Raw genomic sequence first — 20,386 nt, 5'->3', positions numbered from 1 at the left:
ACTCTATCTAAAAAAAGCAGAGTACACATTTTCAATGCAATAGTCACCAGGAAAGACTACATTCTGGGCCATAAAACACACCTTAACACATTTAAAAGAATGGGAATCATGTCATGTTTGCTCTTAGACCACAATGAAATTAAATTAGATGTCAATAACATAAAGATATTTGGAAAATCAGAAAATATTTGGAGTTTAAACAAAATACTTCTAAACAAAATATGAGTCATAGAACATATCTTAAGAAAAATTTTAAAATATTTTGAGTTAAAAGAAAATAAAGCACACCTTATGAAAATTTGTAGGATGCAGTAAAACCATTGCTAGAGGAAAATTTATAACAATAAATGCATATATTAGAGAAGAAAAAAAGATATAAAATCAACCACCTGAGCTTTCACTTTGGAAAACTAGAAAAAGAAGACCAAATTACATCCAAAGCAAGCAAGAGAGCAAATCAAATCTAAGGCAAGAAATAATAAAAATTAGACTAAAAATCAATTAAATTAAAACCAGTAGTTCGAGTTAAAAGGTCAAGAAAACCAAAAACAGTTTTTGAAAAGATTAACAAAATCAGCAGGCCTTCAGTCAGACTAATTAAGAAAAAACAGAAAGTACAGAGATTACTAATATGATAAATGAAAGAGGGAGCATGACTGCAATTGCATGGACATTAAAAACATAGTAAAGGGGTGTGCCTGGGTGTTTATGTCAGTTAAGCTTCTGCCTTCAGCTCAGGTCGTGATCCCAGAACTCAGGATCCAGTCCTTCTTCAGGCTCCCTGCTTGGCAGGGATCCTGATTCTCCCTCTCCTTTTGTCCCTTTCCCTGCTTTGCTTTCTCGCTCTCTCTCAATCGCTCTCCCAGTTAATAAATAAATAAAATCTAAAATGAAATAAAATAAATAAAAGTAAATAAAATAAAGATAAAATAAAAAGAAAGTAAAAGGGTATTATGAACAATTCTATGCCTCCAAATTTGATAACCAAGATTAAATGGACTAATTTCTTGAAAGAGAAAATCTGCCAAAACTCATACAAAAATAAATAGACAATCTGAATAGGCCTATATGTATTAAAACAAAATGAATCAACAATTAATAATAACTTCCCAAAGAACAAAAAGCACTAGACCTAGATAACTTAAACAATAAATTCTACAAATATTTAAGGATGAAATTACACCAATTCTCTATAGTCTCTTTAAAGAGATGAAACCAGTGAAATACTTTGAAAATCATTCTATGTGGCCAGAATTACTTTAATACCAAAATCAAAGCCCTTACAAGAAAACCATACACTAATATCTCTCATGATCATAGATACAAAATTCTCAATATGACATTATCAAATACAATCCAACAATGTATAGATTATGTACTACAATCAAGTGAGATTTATGGAAGGCTGATTCAATATGTAAAAATCATTTAATCTCAATGGGGAAAAGCTGACAGCCTTCCCTTTGAGATCAGGAACATTACAAGGATATCCGTTCTCGCCACTGTTGTTCAACATAGTATTAGAAGTCCTAGCAACAGCAATCAGACAACAAAAAGAAATGAAAGGTATTCAAATTGGCAAAGAAGAAATAAAACTCTCTCTCTTTGAAGATGACATGATACTTTATACAGAAAACCCTAAGGACTCCACCCCCAAACTCTAGAACCCATACAGCAATTCAGTAATGTGGCAGGATACAAAATCAATACACAGAAATCAGTTGCTTTTTTATACACTAAAAATGAAAATATAGGGGTGCCTGGGTGGCTCAGTGGGTTAAAGTCTCTGTCTTCGGCTCAGGTCATGATCCCAGGGTCCTGGGATCGAGCCCCACATCGGGCTCTCTGCTAAGCAGGGAGCCTGCTTCCCTTCCTTTCTCTCTGCCTGCCTCTCTACCTACTTGTGATCTCTGTCTGTCAAATAAATAAATAAAATCTTAAAAAAAAAAAAGAAAATATAGAAGGGGAAATTGGAGAATCGATTCCATTTACTATAGCACCAAGAACAATAAGATACCTTGGAATAAACCTAACCAAAGAGATAAGGGATCTGTACTTGAGGAACTACAGAACACTCATGAAAAAAATTGAAGAAAACACAAAAAGATGGAAAAGCATTCCATGTTCATGGATCAGAAGAATAAACATTGTTAAAATGTCTATACTTCCTAGAGCATCTATACTTTCAATGCCATCCTGATCAAAATCCCACTGGCATTTTTCAAAGTGCTGGGACAAACAATCCTTAAATTTGTATTGAACCAGAAGAGACCCTGAATTGCTAAGGAAATGTTGAAAAAGAAAAAGGTGGGGACATCACAATGCTTGATTTCAAAGCTTTACTATAAAGCTGTGATCACAAAGACAGCATGGTACTGGCACAATAACAGACACATAGACCAGTGGAACAGAGTAGACAGTCCAGAGATAGACCTAAAACTCTGTGATCAAATAATCTTCAAGAAAGCAGGAAAGAATATCCAGTGGGAAAGTCTCTTCAATAAATGGTGCTGGGAAAATTGTACAGCTAAGTGTAGGAGAATGGAAGTTGACCATTCTTACACCATACACAGAGTTAAACTCTAAATGGATAAAACACCTCAATGTGAGGCAGGAATCTATCAAAATCCTAGAAGAGAACATAGTAACCTCTTCGACATCGGCCACAGCAACTTCTTTCAAGACATGTCTCCAAAGGCAAAGGAAACAAAAGCAAAAATGAACTTTTGGGACTTTATCAAGATCAAAAGCTTCTGCACAGCAAAGGAAACGATCAACAAAACAAAGAGGCAACCCACAGAATGGGAGAAGATATTCACAAAAGACACTATAGACAAAAGGCTTATATCCAAGATCTATAAAGAACTCCTCAAATACAACACCCAAAAAACAGATAATCACATCAAACAATGGGCACAAGACATGAACAAACACTTCTCCAAAGAAGACATACAAATGACTAACAGACACATGAAAAAATGTTCATCATCATTAGCCATCAGGGAAATTCAAATCAAAACCACATTGTGATACCAACTGACACCAGTCAGAATGACGAAAATTAACAAGCCAGGAACCAACAAATGTTGGAGAGGATGTGGAGAAAGGGGAACCCTCTTACACTGTTAGTGGGAATGGAAGTTGGTGCAGCCACCGTAGAAAACAGTGTGGAGATTCCTTAAGAAATTAAAAATAGAGCTACCTTATGACCCTGCAATTGCACTACTAGGTATTTACCCCACAGATGTAGTGAAAAGAAAGGTCATCTGTACCCCAATGTTTACAGCAGCAATGGCCACAATTGCCAAACTGTGGAAAGAGCCAAGATGTCCTTCAACAGACGAATGGATAAAGAAGATATGGTCCATATATACAATGGAATATTACACCTCCATCAGAAAGGATGAATACCCAACTTTTGTATCAACATGGGCGGGACTGGAGGAGATTATGCTGAATGAAATAAGCCAAGCAGAGAAAGTCAATTATCATATGGTTTCACTTACTTGTGAAGCGTAAGGGATAGCATGGAGGACATTAGGAGAAGGAAAGAAAAAGTGAATTAGTGGAAATCAGAGGCATAGACAAACCATGAAATAATGTGGACTCTGAGAAACAAACTGAGGGTTTTGTAAGGGATGGGGGTGGGGGCATGGGTGAGCCTGGTGGTGGGTATTAAGAAGGGCATGTATTGCATGGAACACTGGGTGTGGCGCATAAACGATGAATCTTAGAACACTGAAAAAATAAAACTAAATAAAAAAAAAAAAGGAAATGATTTAACATAATCCATCACAGCAACAAGCTAAAAAATCCCAAGCAACAACAACAACAAAAACCACAATCATATCAATAATTGCAAAATAAAGACATTTGACAAAATCCAACATCTATTCATGATTACAAATTCTCAGTAAACTAGACACAGAAGGGAACTTATCTACTGATAAATAATACCTACAAAGAACCTACAGCTAACATCATACTTAACAGCGGGAAATTTGCAGCTTTCTCACTAACCGGAGATAAAAAGTTTATCCCTTCTCCGTAATCCTTTTAAACACTATACTGGATGTAAAAGGTATATGGATTGGGAAGTGTGAAGGAAGTAAAACTGTCTTTGCTCACAGATGACATAATCATCTATGTAGAAAATCCAAAAGAATTGACAAGAAAATTCCTGGATTAAGCAATTATAACAAGCTTTCATGATACAAGGTTAATATACAAAAGTCAACAGCTTTCCTTTAAACCAGCATGAACAAGTGGGATTTGAAATTAAAATCACGATACCATTTAGGGGTGCCTGGCTGACTCAGTACAGCATACAACTCTTGATCTTGAGGTTGTGGGTTCAAGCCCCATGTTGAGTGCAGAGATTAATTAAAAATAACATCTTAGCAGGATGATACCATTTATACTAACACCAAAATGAAATACTTAGGTATAAATCTAACAAAATATGAATAATATCTATATGTAAAAAAATACATGGCTCTGATGAAAAATAATCGATGAATTGGTAAAGAAATGGAGAGATATCTATTCCATATTCATGGATAGGAATGAAGACTCTATAGTATGAAGACAGGAGTTCTTCCCTACTTGGTCTATATAGTCAATGCCATCCCCAATAAAATTCCAGCAAGTTATTTTGGCATATGAACAAACTGATTCTAAAGTGTACATGGAGAGACAAAAGAACCAGAATAGCCAATACAGTTTTGAAGGAGAAAAATAAAGATGGAAGACTGATGCTACCAGATATCAAGATTTATTATAAAGCTACATAACCACACATTGGCAAAAGAATAAACAAACAGATTAATGAAACAGCATAGAGAGCCAAGAAGTAGATTCATATAAATGTAGTCAACTCAAATGGGTAAAGGAGCACAGGCAATACAATGGAACAAAGACAGTCTTCTCAAAAATGGTGCTAGAACAACTAGACATGTGCATGCTAAAAAATGAACAACTAGCTCTTGGTTTCAGCTCAGGTGGTGATCTCAACGTCCTGATCAAGCCTGGCATTAGGCTCAACACTCAGCACAGAGATTCTCTCTCCCCTTTCCCTATCCCTCCCTCCCATAATTAAATAAATAAATCTTAAAAAAAAAAGTAGCCCTACATGAAAAATTCTGAAAAATTCTGAACATTATTTTTTAAGATTTTATTTATTTAAGTGTCAAGAGAGAGTGGGAGAGAGAGGGCTTGAGCATGCACAGGCAGAGGGACTGGCAGGCAGAGAAAGCAGAGAGAGAACCAGTCTCCCTCCTGCATTGGGCTCCTGCTGAGCAAGGTGCCCAGTGCAGGACTTGATCCCAGGACCCTGGGATCATGACCTGAGCCCAAGGCACATGCTTAACTGACAGCCACCCTGGTGCCCCCACTCTGAACATTCTTAAAATACTTCACCGTAATTTACATATCCTAGTTTAAACTGATTTAATAATGCAGAAGTCCCAGGAATACTTTAACAAAGTATCACTAAGCACTTCATAATTATCATCTATTTAGTATTTATTACCTAATACCACAAGAAAAAATAATGTCACTCTGTTAGCATGTATTATTATTATTATTCAGGTGGGCAAAAAAAAAAAATGTTTAAAGAAATCTGCAGAAGGTTAACGGTTGCAATTCTTATTTATTTAAAGAACTTCCTCCTAAAAGCAAATTATGCAATTTAAGCCATAGCTCAATTACATAAATTGTGTTCAAGAATACTTTTAAATGTGTGTCTCTCCAGTTGTTGTTAGATAGTTAATAACCCACACAGACATAGAAGTTGCTTTCTATTAAATAGCCATTTTAACCCTTCAAGGACAGTATTTTTTTTTCCCTTAAATTAGACCTAGTTCGCTGGGGCAGAAAACATAGTACTTGAAAATCTTTCTTTTGTGAAGTAACTAAGACAGTGGAAGTGCTTTATCAGAGAAAGCAATATTATAAGCAAATAAAACTCTACAAAATATATTTATATTCACTTTAATGATCGGTATGGACATATTTCAATGAAATGGAACTTGATCCTGTGGAGATCTGTACAAATGAGGTAGCACTACCCTTGACCTACACGATTATAGTTTGTGAGGATGTGACAACTATATTTCTAAAATATCTCCTCTGATGTGCCTAAAATATATTTCTAGTTGAGATACTGTGTTCGGGAATTTAAGCATGATTCGTAGAATGGGTCAGAGCTTGGAAAACTCCTTCTTACCTGCTGGGGGAAAAACAACCTATATTCATCTAGTTGGGAACTATGTCAGAGAAGTACTCCTAATGACACAGAGTGACTTAGAATTTAATGAAATAAACAAATGCTAGTCCTAGTTACAGAAAAAAATTCAGATAGAGGCAAACAAAAGACTGCTATGCAAATGAGTTTTTATAGATAAGGGAGGGAGTTTTCAGTTGGGAGCTTCTGACTGGTGATGTATTTGGCTCAAGCCCATTTACAAATCTGGTTCATAATATACATATATTTTTTCATTATATATATATATGTATATGTATACATATACATATATATATTAATCTAGAAGTGGGACGAATAAAAAGAAGCACTAATTCTTTAAATGATAAAGGAATGATTGATTGTCAGTCAAGCTACCTGAGAGAGTAATGTTTAATCAATTTTGTGGTCTAGACAATGCTGTTGTTCTTGTCTGTGGTTGTTTTTGTGTGTACTCAAACAAGATTAAGGAATGGTCCTGTATTTTGGTGCACTGATTCACCATGATCAAAGTGGCTTTATTTGACATTGGTTTCCAGAAAAAATAGTCCTATTCAACATGCCCATGACATAACTGTTAGTGTAGGAGTCAAGGCTACTTTTTCTATCACAGTCTTTTAGTCAATTCCAAACTTAATATTAAAGACTATCCAATTTTCCATTATGTTTTGTCAATATAAAAACTATCAGAAACCTCATGTCATGCAGATTAAATATTCTGTTTTATATTCTTTATTATTTTACTTTTCTGTATCTAAAAATATTTTATAGATTTGGGTATTTCCAAACCATTTTATTTGGACTTTTAAAAATCACCTCATTGAAGGACATACATTATCATTAGAGTGTAAATATTGAAACTTGAAAGTGTACTAAATTCCCAAGCAAGTTAACATAATTTTCAGCTTCCTCAAACACAAAATGAGGAAACTCATACCTATATAATAACTGTAGGTAATTTCTATTGAATTCATTCTCTGTATTAGCTGGCTTATATTTTACTTTAGTCCTCATTTAAACCTTAATGCTTACCAGTATTTTGCTCTTTTCCACTCATCTTTATATAAAAATAAATAGAATTTATTTATATTTATATAGATTATATAAAATATTCATGTAATATCTTAGTTTTGTAACATTTTAATTACATATAACTATAAAATTTATATAATTTTATTACATAAATATAATATTTATATAAAATAAATAGAAATTATCTTCTGCTAAGTACATTTATAACATTCTTGATGAGTTGTAATTGTTACATTCAGTGCATCAAAAGAAATTGTCCTTTGAGGTCCAAATTGTCATTTCTGAAATTAGAACCCTAGAATGGTTGGCATCCCTAAGATATCCCATTCTTATTAGATTTCCTACCAAGTGTTTAACACATCGTTAAATTAGGAAATGCTATAAATTTGGAGTAATGGCAGATAAATCCTTTAGTCTTATTTTAGTCATCAGTGATTAAGGTCAGGCATTTTTAATCAAAACAAACAGTTCTACTGAACTTGACTTTAGTTTCTGGATCAGTAATTTATAGCAGGCTTATTTGTAATATTTGAGATGAAAGAATAATTGAGATCACTTAGAATTTGTATATCTCATTCACATATTTTTAAAGGGATACTTTACTTTATCAAGGAGTTTTACATATCCCCCAAACTGAAAAGATAGTACAGTTTCCATCTATTCCATACAGATTTTTCTCCATAACTAACATCTTACATTAGTATGTTTGTTACAATTAATGCACAATTATCGTAATGTACTACTGAGGTCTTACTAGTCATACTATAGTTATCTCTGTAGTCATACAGATTTCTTTAGTTTTTAATCTAACGTCCATTTTATGTTCCAGGATCTCATCCAGGGTATTATATTAACTTAGTCATCACTTATCCTTAGTTCCCTATAAACAGTTGAATTGTACCCCCTCAACTGTTATTACCTTAATTGTTGTTTATCCTTAGTTTCCTAAAGTCAGATGAAATGTCACCCCCTTCCCAAAACTGTTATGTCCTAACACCCTGTACATCAGAATGTGACTTTACTTGTAGTTAGGGTCTTTACACAGGTAATCAAATTAAAATAGAACTCATTAGAGTGGGCCCTAACCCATTATGACTGGTGTACTTATAAAAAAGGAAAAATTAGGGCGATACTTCTACAAGCCAAGGAATGCCAAAGATTGTCAAGAAAGCAATAGAAACCGGGGAGAGCCATGGAACTGACTTTTCTTCATAGCCCTCCGAAGGAATCAACCCTACAGACATCTTGATCTTGACTTCTAGCCTCCAGAGCTGAGACAAGAGATTTCTGTTGTTTACATCACCAATTTGAGGCACTTTGTTATGACAGCTGTAGTAAACTAATAAAGCTCCTCTTTATCTATAAGAGTTTCTAAGATATTATTATTTTTGATGACCTTGAGAGCTTTGAGGAGTACTGATCAGTTCTTTGTAGGATGCTTGAAATTTGTCTGTTTTCTCATAAAGGTTATAGGCCTTTGGTAGGAAGAGCACAAAAATGAAATGGCTTTTTGGTCATATTCATACTAAGGCTGTACACTATCAACATTCTTTCCTTTTCTTCTTTTCACACTGCACTGTTGAGTATTTCACTACGCAGAGATTAAATTTAAATTATGCTCCCCTCTTCAAGAGCAATATCTCTATGCAAATTATTTGGAATTCCTTTTCACATGAGATTTATACTATTTTATTCCTTCTGTTCTTCAAATTATTCCAGATTTGGTCACTGTAAACTCTTTCATTTGGCTCACATACCCCTTTTTAACATAAGCCCATCAATATGCTACTTGTTTTACCTCTGAACATTTTCTTATTTTCTGGTGCTATAAGATGCTCCTGGTTCATTTTGTAATTTTTTTTTTTCTTAGTTACAGATTCCGACATTTCTCAAAGAGGCTCTGATTCATTTTATTAGAGAACGGTATTTGATAATGATGATACTGTGGTATATCCAGATAACAGAATATTATTCAGTGCTAACAAAAACAATGAAATCTGAGCCAGGAAAGACAGGTAGGAAACTTACATGCACATTAACAAGTGAAAGAAACCAACCTGGGGCACCTGAATAGCTAAGTCAGTTAAGGGTCCAACTCCTACTTTAGGCTCAGATCATGATCTCAGGGTCATAAGATTAAGCCCCACATCAGGATCTGCACTGGGTATGGAGCCTGCTTAAGATTCTCTTTTCCCACTCAAAAAAAAAAAAAAAAAAAAAAAAAAAAAAAGATAAAAGAAATGAAACCAATCTGGAAAGGTTAAATGCTATATGATTCCAACAATTCTGCACCCTGAAAAAGGCTAAACTATGAAGACAATAAAAAGATCGGGGTTGTAGGTGGGATGGGGATTGGTGGGGAGATATGAATACACAGGGCACAGAAGATTTTTTAAATTTATCTTTTTTATTTAAATTCAATAACTAACATATAATGTATTATTAGTAGAGGTAGAGGTCAGTGACTCATCAGTCTTATGTAATACCTAGTGTTCATTACATCACATGCCCTCCTTAATGTCCATCACCCAGTTATCCCACCACCCAACCCCCTCCCCACCAGCAACCCTCAGTTTGTTTCCTATGAACAAGAGTCTCTTATCGTTTGTCTCACTTTCTGACATTGTCTTGTTTTATTTTTGAGCACAGAAGATTTTTAAGGGCAGTAAAAATGCTCTGTAAGATACTATAACAATGATGTTTATTATTTTACATTTGTCCACACCCATAGAGTGTACAACACCAGAAGCGAACTGTAATGTTAAACTATGGACCTTTAGTAATAATGATTGTCAATGTAGGTTCACTCCTGGTAGGAAAAAATGAAAGTACCGTTCTGTTTAGTGATGCTAATAATGGGGAAAGCTATACATGTGGACAGGTAGGGGATATGTGAAATCTCTGTACCTCTCTCTCAATTTTGTTGTAAATCTAAATCTGCTCTAAAAAATAGAGTGTTTTTAAAAATCTTATGAATAAATCTTAGGGATCTTAAAAATAGTCTAATCTTTATTTATAACCTCAATATAACATGGTACTTCAGGAAGATGCTTAAGTAGGTACTCAATAAAAGTTTATTGAATAGACTGCCATGGAAAAATACATTTTCACCTAATTTTATTTATTTAAGATTTTATTTATTTATTTGAGAGAGAGAATGCATGCATGTGTGCACTTGAGTGCGGGAAGGAGCAGAGGGAGAGAATCTTCAAGCAGACTCCCTGCTAAGTGTGGAGCACAAAGGTTGTCTCTATCCCAAGACCCTGAGTTCATGACCTGAGACAAAAATCAAGAGTCTGACACTCAACTGACTGAACCACCCAGGCACCCCATCCTAATTTTAAACAACACAAGGTATGCCCAGCTCATAACCCTTTACATAAAATTTTCAATAAATATTTTTAATTGATGAGTATCTTAATGAATATAGTTTTACTTTTATTCTTACTTTTATAGAATCTTTCTCAAAATAGATATTCTGGGATTACTTAGCTCAATACCGATTCTTCTGACATCTCCCTTACTAAAATGTGTGTGTTCCTAGTCACAGAAGAGGATCTCGTTGAGGGAAATGCTGCTGAATCTCTTCAGACTTATGTTAATTATGTCCCTAAATTCCCTCACATTTCATATTTGAAGTGAAAAGCATCAGAGTTTTCCTAATTCTCTTCAATATTCTAATAAAAATTAAAAATTATTATAATTTATATGGTTCATCCCTTTTTCACTTGATAGTGTCATTTTTAATTGTAAGGCAAGTAAGATAGTTTTCTGCTAAAGAAGGTCATCAGTACTGCTAAGGAAAGACTAAGCAGAATAGAAAATATTTTCCTGAAGAATTTATATTCAAAACTAGCCAGTATTAAAACATAAATGTTTTTATTTTTTTGTAAGAAATTTAAGAAATAAGAAATTTAATCAAGAGAAAAGATGCTTGAATTTATACTGTACTATAATCAACCTGAAGTAACTTCTCTCTACCATTAATAATTTTGATACAAACAAGGACCATTGGTTCACTGTATTACATCCTTTGGTGAAGCAACCAAAATTGATCCCACCAACACTCAGTTAACTGAAAGTTCTTGTGGTTGAAATACATTTCGTTCAAAACAGGGATTTCCAAATTGTGTTTGACTGGACCAACACTCAGGAAAATAGAGGGCCTGTTCCTAAAGAAACTATTAAGAGAAGAAACATTTAATTTTGTTTACTGCTTTTATTTATAGTCACCATATTTTTTCTGCCTATATCCCATGTGTTTTCTCATAGCACTCTTTCTAAATACCAGAGGTTGCTAATACAGTTATTTAAACATCAGCCTTGAGAAATAGAAGCTACAATTCTTGTTTTCACTTACATTTATTATATAGAATATATATGTGTATGTATATATGTGTATGTGTGTATATATATGTACATATACATGTACGTGTGTGTGTGTGTGTGTGTGTGTGTGTGTATATATATATATATATATATATATATATATATATGAGAGAAATGTGCCTTAGAGGTGACTAGGTATGCAGAAGAGCCCATTTAGAGAGTATCTTATTCCATGTCTTGGCTCTGGAGACCTTTCAGATACAGTGACCTTTTCCATATCCAGCAGTTCTCTTTCCTGAAGTTAGTACAACTTATAGCAAATTCAGAATAAAAACAAGGAAATAATGCCACAGTTGCAAAAGCTGGCAAGGTAGCAGTACCATTCTAATGTATCAAAGATTATATCTGGCTTTCTTTTTTGAGAACTTAGGTAAGTATTTTTTCTTGACTTGTCCAGATATGACTGGTCCCTAAAAGAACAATCCTTAGTAGTGAAAAAAAAGAAAAAAAAAAAGTTACACTAGAATGCCTATGTATCCATTTCCAGGATATACCCTATCAAAAGAACAGAAATTCTCCATTTCAGGAAAACTGAAGTCTGGAAAATCAAGAAATTCTCTGTACCCAAGCATACCTATGTAGGGATGCAAAATCATAATTGTGAATAACTTACAATAATCTTTCACAGAGACCAGAAACCTGAGTACACATAGTCATCACAGACTGTTCCTGCAGAGAGGAATTGGAAAATCATTTGGCAAAGATAAGAACATTATGAGAAGAGTTAAGAAAGTTAAATAAATGATTCAATTCCCTCACCATAAGAATGATCTTACTCTAAAGCAACAAAAAGAGATTAATAGTTCAGCTGGTCAGTTATAAGATGGCACAGTATGGTTGAGACTCCTATGAGCCAGACAGTATCAAATAATTTAAATTAAAATACAAAAAAGTCTTAGAATTCTTTGAAGTTCCAACAAAATACATCTTTGGAATTAATTCAGCCTCCTCCCAACTCCCAAATAATATTTAAATAAAAAGAAAAAACTAAAAACCCTTTGCAAGAAGAACCAACTCCATCCACAGCCTATATCATACTGGCAGGTATCTGACTGTGTCTTCACATGTAGTCATTTGGAATTAGATATTTCAAGTTTTTATTTAAATTATAGTTACTTAACAGTGTAATATTGTTTTCAAGAGTAGAATTCAGTGATTGATCACTTAAATATTTAACACCCAGTGCTCATTAATAAGTGCCCTCCTTAATACCCATCACCCACTTAGCCCACCCTCACAATCTCCCTTTCAGCAACCCTGTTTGTTTCTTATAGTTAAGAGTCTTATGGTTTGCTTCCCTCTTTTCCCCACCTTCCCCTAGGTTCATCTGTTTTGTTTATTAAATTCCATATATGAGTGAAATGGTTTTGGTGTCTATTTCCTTGATGATGAGTGATGGCGAGAATCTTTTCATGTGTCTGTTAGTCATCTGTAAATTTTCTTTGGAAAAAATCTGTTCCTGTCTTCTGCCCATTTCTTGATTGAATTATTTGTTCTTTGTGTGTTGAGTTTGATAAGTTCTTTATAGATTATGGATACTAGCCCTTTATCAGGTCTTCCTGATTCTATAGCCTGATTCTATACGGTCTTCCATTCTATAGGCTGCTTTTAGTTTTGTTGACTGTTTCCTCTGCTGTGCAGAAGATTTTTATCTTGATGATGTCCTAATGGTTCTTTTTTGCTTTTGTTTCCCTTGCCTCCCAAGACATGTCCAGTGCAACACTGCGATGGCCAAGGTCAAAGGAGTTGCTGCCTGTATTCTCCTCTGGGACTCTGATGGTTTCCTGTCTCACGTTTAGTTCTTTCATCTGTTCTGAATTTATTTTTGTGTCTGGTGTAAGAAAGTGGTCCAGTGGTTTGTTGAATGCACTAGTACTAGTTATGGTTAATAACCCTGCCTGTAGACATATTAATATAATCAGTTGACAGTACTACCCTGGGTCTAGGGGCTAGGCTCTTTCAGGTGACTTTGCTATCCTTCTTTTGAACCTCTGTGTGGTGCATTGTAGTTCATAGATATTTTTAATCAATTAAGCAACTTCAAATTAAGCAATATATTCCAAATTTATAGGAGACCTCATTCTATTCTTCCATTCTCCAAATAAAAAAAGACAATGAAATACAGTCCAAATAATTACATTTTGTAGCATTTTAAATAATTACCTACTATCCTGGTACATAATTCAGAAGTTTGCAAACAGAATTCTCAGTTGGACTCTTTTCATCCCCCATATTCAAATACTTGGATCCACAATAAGCTTAGAAAATAACATAGAAAGGGGCGCCTGGGTGGCTCAGTGGTTTAAGCTGCTGCCTTCGGCTCAGGTCATGATCTCAGGGTCCTGAGATCGAGTCCTGCATCGGGCTCTCTGCTCGGCAGGGAGCCTGCTTCCCTCTCACTCTCTCTGCCTACCTCTCTGCCTACTTGTGATCTCTCTCTGTCAAGTAAATAAATAAAATCTTAAAAAAAAAAAAAAAGAAAATAACATAGAAACATCTTTGTAAACTGGAGACATTAGATAATAGCCTGCTAAATGGAGAAATGGTTGGCATAATATTTATGATGTTTAAATCCTGGTGAGCTTCACCCACAACTTCATATGGATTTTGCCATCAAATTTTCTTACTGCAGGAGAATGACATAATAAAAAAAAAAAAATCCTGCAGACAGCCATGTAAAAAACCAGACTAATTTTAAATTTGTCACTTATATTTTAATATAATATAAATAATATAATATTTAAGTTATATTATCATTTAATAATAATTTAGGTTTGTTACTTATATTTAAAATTTGCCACTTATAATTCAATAATGTAAACTAGTAAGTCAGCACTCATTATTCCTTAAAATGGAAGTGCATTTGTGATACCTCCCTATGGGTTGCTTAATCCTCTGTTTACCAAGGACCTACTAGACAATAACAACTTTATTAACTTCATGCTCTTTATTCCATTAAGTGATGTACACAAACGTTCTCAATAAAATATAATTTATACTGATAATAAAGTGCCTTTTAAGATGAATCCATAATAATGGTTATTAACAGGTATGGTACATAGTATAAGAATATTAAAACTTAATGAATAAATATTAAATAAGATATCTGGGGCAATGGCAAAATAACTTAGTAAAAAGTAATCTATAATAATAAAATTCCATGCCCACTGCCAAATGGCTGAATTTTTATTGTCCAAGATACTCAACCCTCATGTAACTGTTACTAATTCTCAATAAATAATTCAAATTAATTTTCTGCAGATATCTAGGGAAAAAAAAGAAAATAATTGGTATTTCAACATGAGTTAAGAGTATTTCAAACAATCTGACACTGTGAAACTATATAGGAGATTTGAAAAATCCTTAATACATAATGAAAACTATGAATTTATTTTTAGAGCAAATTGCCAAAGAACTGTAATTGACAAGTTATATGCAAACAATAAACTCTGTTAGAAAAGTTTATCACTTCCTCAACTTATTAAAGACTTGTGTAAAGATTTATGCGAAATTAAATGAGATCATATTTAAGGATAAAAATACTTTTTTCTTTTTATCACTTTATTATGTATCTAAAAAGTGATTACTTTTATCACTTTTTATCACTTTAATTATGACTTCATCTGGCACATTTGATGTAATAATTCTCTCTAGACACAAAATTTCCATTTTTGCTTATGAACCTATTATTTTTATTTTTAATTTTTGTATTGTATTGTGGCTACACCAATTTACAGACTTACCAATAGTGTATAAGACTTCCCTTTTCTCTATACATTCTCACCAGCATTTGTTATTACTTCCCTTTTATTTTTTTTAAAAATATTTATTTATTTATAAGAAGGAGAAAGAGCACAAGCAGGCTTCCCACTGAGCAGGGAACCTGATGTGGAACTTGATCCCAGGACCCTCGGGTCATGACGTGAGCAAAAAAGCGGATGCTTAACTGACTAAGCCACCCAGGCATCCCTATCACCTCCCTTCTTGATAGCAGACATCCTAACAGGTATGAGGTGGTAGGTGGTATCACTGTGGCTTTGACTTTAATTTCCCTGCCGACTGGTAATATCAAACACTTTTATATGTCCCTGCTGGCCATTTGTTTCTCGTATTTGAGAAAAATGTCTGTTCAGGTCTTCTGCCCATCGCTTAATCCCATTGGTTATGTGTTTTCTGCTATTAAGTTACATGCATTTCTTATATATTTTGGATGTTAACCCCTTATCAGATATATAATTTGCAAATATTTTCTATTTGGTAGGTTGCCTTTTCATTTCGTTGATGGTTTCTTTTGTTGTACAGAAGGTTTTTAGTACAAGACAGTTCCACTTGTTTATTTCTACCTTTGTTGCCTTTGCTTTTATTTATAGCAAAATACATTGTGCAACTTATTTTGCAATTTTGCAAATTATATGCAAAAAGGTCATTGCTAAGATACTTGTCAAGATTACCTCCTATGTTGTCTTCTAGGAGTTTCTTGGTTTTGGGACTTACATCCAAGTTTTTAATCCACTTTGAGGTGATTTTTGTGTATGGTGTAAAATAGGTTTCCAGCTTCATTCTTTTGCATGTGACTGTCCAGTTTTCCTAACTCTGTTTATTTATGAGACTTTCTCCATTGTATATTCCCTAGCTCCTTTGACATAAATTAACCACACATGTGTGGGGTTACTTCTGTTCCATCTATCTATGTGTCTGTTTTTATGTCAATATGATATTATTTGAGTACTATAACTTTGTAATATAGATTGAAATCAGGAAGTGTGATGTCTCTACCTCTGTTCCTCTTACTCAAGATTGATTTGGCTATTCAGGGATTTTTGTGGTCTTATAACCTGTTATTAAGAAACTATCAAAACAACATGTTCAAACTTAAGATATTGTCAAATTCTTTACTCAAGGTTAAAGTTACATTTTGGGGGAACAAAACTTTTTGTAACATATGCTGTAATAGGGATATTTAAATATAATGTTTGAAATTCTATTTATTAATTTTGTGAAGATAGAAATTTCTTCTAATTTTTGTTAATAGAAAAGCTATATTTCTTCCATGGATTTTAGTGGTGTCAGTGGCTGGGTTTTGGTCTGTTTGTGTGTATTTGGTTATCTTGTTTGTGCCTACCAACTCCTTTTTAAGTTATTTTTATTATTTTGTGAAATGTCCCAAACATAGAGATTAGCTCATCTAATATGGTAAATACCAATTTATCGGTCCCTCAGTTCTTTCAAATTCTAATGGTCTGCTATTCATATTCATCTTTTTAAAAAAAGGTATAAACAAAACATTATAGATATGAATATAATAGATTTCATATTTCTTCCCATTCTCCTTTATTTATAAGGCTGTATTCACATTTCCAGTCATTGTTGTTACATTTGTTTTACATCTTATTTTATTTATTAGTTTATGTAATTTATTTAGTTTATTAGTTTACTTAGTTTAAATATATTTAGTTTATTAGTTTATTTAGTTTATTTTAGTTTAATTTTATTTAGTTTAGTTTATTTATAGTGACATATCAATAATATCACTGCACATTTTTAATGATACAATGTATAAATGATACCCTTCAGTTCACATAATTCAGCCACTTGGTTCTGTCAATCAACATTATGCTTTGAAAATTGATTATTCAAGTTAACATTAGATTTTTTAGATTATCCATAAAAATATATGTAGCTCTGAATTATTTGATTACTGCATAATACTTCCTCCATAATTAAAATTCTGTAAATACGTATTTTCACTGTTTTCTCTTTTTTACAATTTGTTTTATGAATAAGAACATTGGGTTTATATTACATTTGCTATTGAGTCTTTGTAAGATACAGGACTTCTCTTTACTCCTATTTTTTTAATCAGTAATTTTGTCTCCTTTTTAAAAGTTATATTTTCCTATGACTTTTTAAATTGTGGTTATATATACATAACATAAAATTTACCATTTTAATCATTTTTATTTAAGTGTACAATTCAGTGATGATAAGTATGTACTAGTTTTATTTTCATTTAGTTCAAATACTTTTTAATTTGTTCTTAGAATTCATCTTTGACCCATGTGTTCAAAGTATATTGTTTAATGTCTAAATATTTGAGACTTTTCTTTTTGTTATTGATTTCTAGTTTAATTCCATTTTGCTCTAAAACATACTTTGTATGATGTCCAACCATTTACATTTTTTTAAGGATTTATTTATTAGAGAGAGATAGGGAGAGAGTGAGAGAGGTGGGAAAGCAGGGGGGCAGGTGGAGGGAGGAGCAGAGGGAGAGGGAGAGAGAAACTTAAGCAGACTCCATGCTGATCACAGAGCCTGACATGGGGATCAATCTCAGGACCCTGAGATATGGACCTGAGCTGAAACCAAGAGTTGGATGATTAACCAGCTGCACCACCCAGGTGCCCCCATTTAAAATTTTTAGTGTGTTTTATAGGCCAGAGTATAGTATATTTTAGCAAATGTTCCATGTTAACTTGTAGAGAATGTATTCTGTTGTGAAACAGTATTGCATAAATGTCAATTAGGCCAAATTAATTATTGGCATATTCAGCTCTATGTCCTTACTAGATATTTTCTTGTTTAATCTATAATTTACTGAAATAGGGCATTGAAGTCACCAATTATATGTTTTAATATATGTTATATAAATACATTATATGTAATATAACCATTTATTTGTTTTTCTTTTCAGTTCCATCAATTTGGGTGTTATGTGCTTCGATACTTTTGTTATGTGCAGATAGATTTGGACTGTTGTGATTTCTTAAAAAACTGATTCGGGACGCCTGGGTGGCTCAGTTGGTTAAGCAGCTGCCTTCGGCTCAGGTCGTGATCCCGGAGTCCTGGGATCAAGTCCCACATTGGGCTCCTTGCTCAGCGGGGAGCCTGCTTCTCCCTCTGCTTCTGCCTGCCTCTCTGTCTGCCTGTGCTCACTCTCTCTGACAAATAAATAAATAAAATCTTTAAAAAAAAAAAACAAAACTGATTCCTAATTAATTATGTAATACCCTTCTTACCTCTGACAATTTCATGATATGAATTATGCTTCTTTTTTCATTTAATATAGTTATTACAAGTCCTTTGATTGTTGTTAGCATGGTATACTTCTCTCCATACATTTACATTGAACCAATCAGAATCTTTATATTTTGGGTACATTTTTTGTATTCAACATATGCTTGGTTTTAGTTTTGTATTCACTGTGTCAGTCTCTGTGTTTTAGTGGATGTACTCTGATCACTACCTTTAATGTGATAAGTGGTATAATTCGGTTAATAGCTACCGTACTTGCAACTGTTCTCTAGTTTGCACTTATTTTTTGGTTCTTTTATTTTGCTATAGTTCCCTGCTGTGGGTTTAACTGAGCATTTTATATATTATTATATTATTCCATACGTTTAAAAAATATTTTAATGGTTGCCCTAGAATTTCCAATAAACATTAAAACTAACACAATCAATCTTCAAACAACATTATAATAGTGGGTGGGTAGTACAGATACCTTATAACAGATCATTCTTGATTCCTCTCTCCCATTCCTTGTGTCACTCGTGTCTTTTGACTCACTTATCTCTATGCTTTAAATGTCCAACACATCATTACTGTCATTATTTCAAATATTCAGTTAAACCACACTCCTTAAGAATAAAAATTAAAATATTTTTATTTCATACATTCTTTATACAGTGATTTTTTTTCTTTATATGGATTGATGCAGCTGACACATTTTCCCTCGACCTGAAGAACTCCTTTTAATATTTTTTTTGTAAGTCAAGACTTCTGGAGATGAATATCATCAGTTTTTCTTGGTCAGAAAAGTTTTCTTTCTCCTTCATTTTAAAATGCAAATTTCTCTGGTATAGAAATCTAGATTGCTAGTCTTTCTTCCAACACTTTAAAAATTTCACTCCAGTCTTTTTTTGCTTGTGTGAAAGCTACTTTCTTATCCTTGTTCCTCCTTAGTAAGGTTTCCCTCCACTATTCTTTCAATATCTTCCCTTTGTTTTTTGATTTCTTGCCGTTTAAATACGTTTCTGTTCTCTTTTTTATTTGCATTTGCTTGTATTTATCCTGATTGATGTTCAGTGAACTCCCTTAATCTGTGAGTTTCTTTCATTCATTTGGAAAAATTTTCAGACACTCTTTTTCAGAGATTTCTTCTGCTTTGGACATGTAGTATTAAGTATATGGGAACTGAATTAAATAGACCTTTAGTGTGAGGATTTATGTGATTCTGGCTATGAGCTGGATTCTGCAGAATGTTTGCTCTACCTAAAAGTACCAGAAGCTTCAAATTTCTTTCAGTGTCCTTGCCTTCAGCTCCCCTCTTGACTCTGACTTTGGAAGAAAGAGACTGATTTATGGCTCTTGCTATTGTGATCCACTCTTTCTATTCCGGAGCCATCTAGGTGACTATAGATACATGTGAAGAGGCTTTAATCTTAAGAATAAAACTCTGATTTATTCGCTGACCGTTATCTCTGGTTGTGACCCTTAAAAGTGTTTTGCAAATAGTATAGCATTTCTTTTCACCTTTAGGTAAACTCAAAGGTTAGAGGGCACTCAAGTAGAAGGATTATTCCCCAGACTAGGATAAATCTCTAGGAAAGCCCTTCCCTAGAGATTAGGCCTTTGCTATGAAGAAGGCTTTGAGTATATTTCACAATGATTACTGTTTCTATCCCCCTGTCAGCAACACAAAGAGATCTTTCTCAGCTCTTCACT

Source organism: Martes martes, assembly GCF_963455335.1.
Source record: "Martes martes genome assembly, chromosome: 8".
NCBI classification, from domain to species: Eukaryota; Metazoa; Chordata; class Mammalia; order Carnivora; family Mustelidae; genus Martes; species Martes martes.
This window is presented reverse-complemented; position numbering follows the sequence as displayed.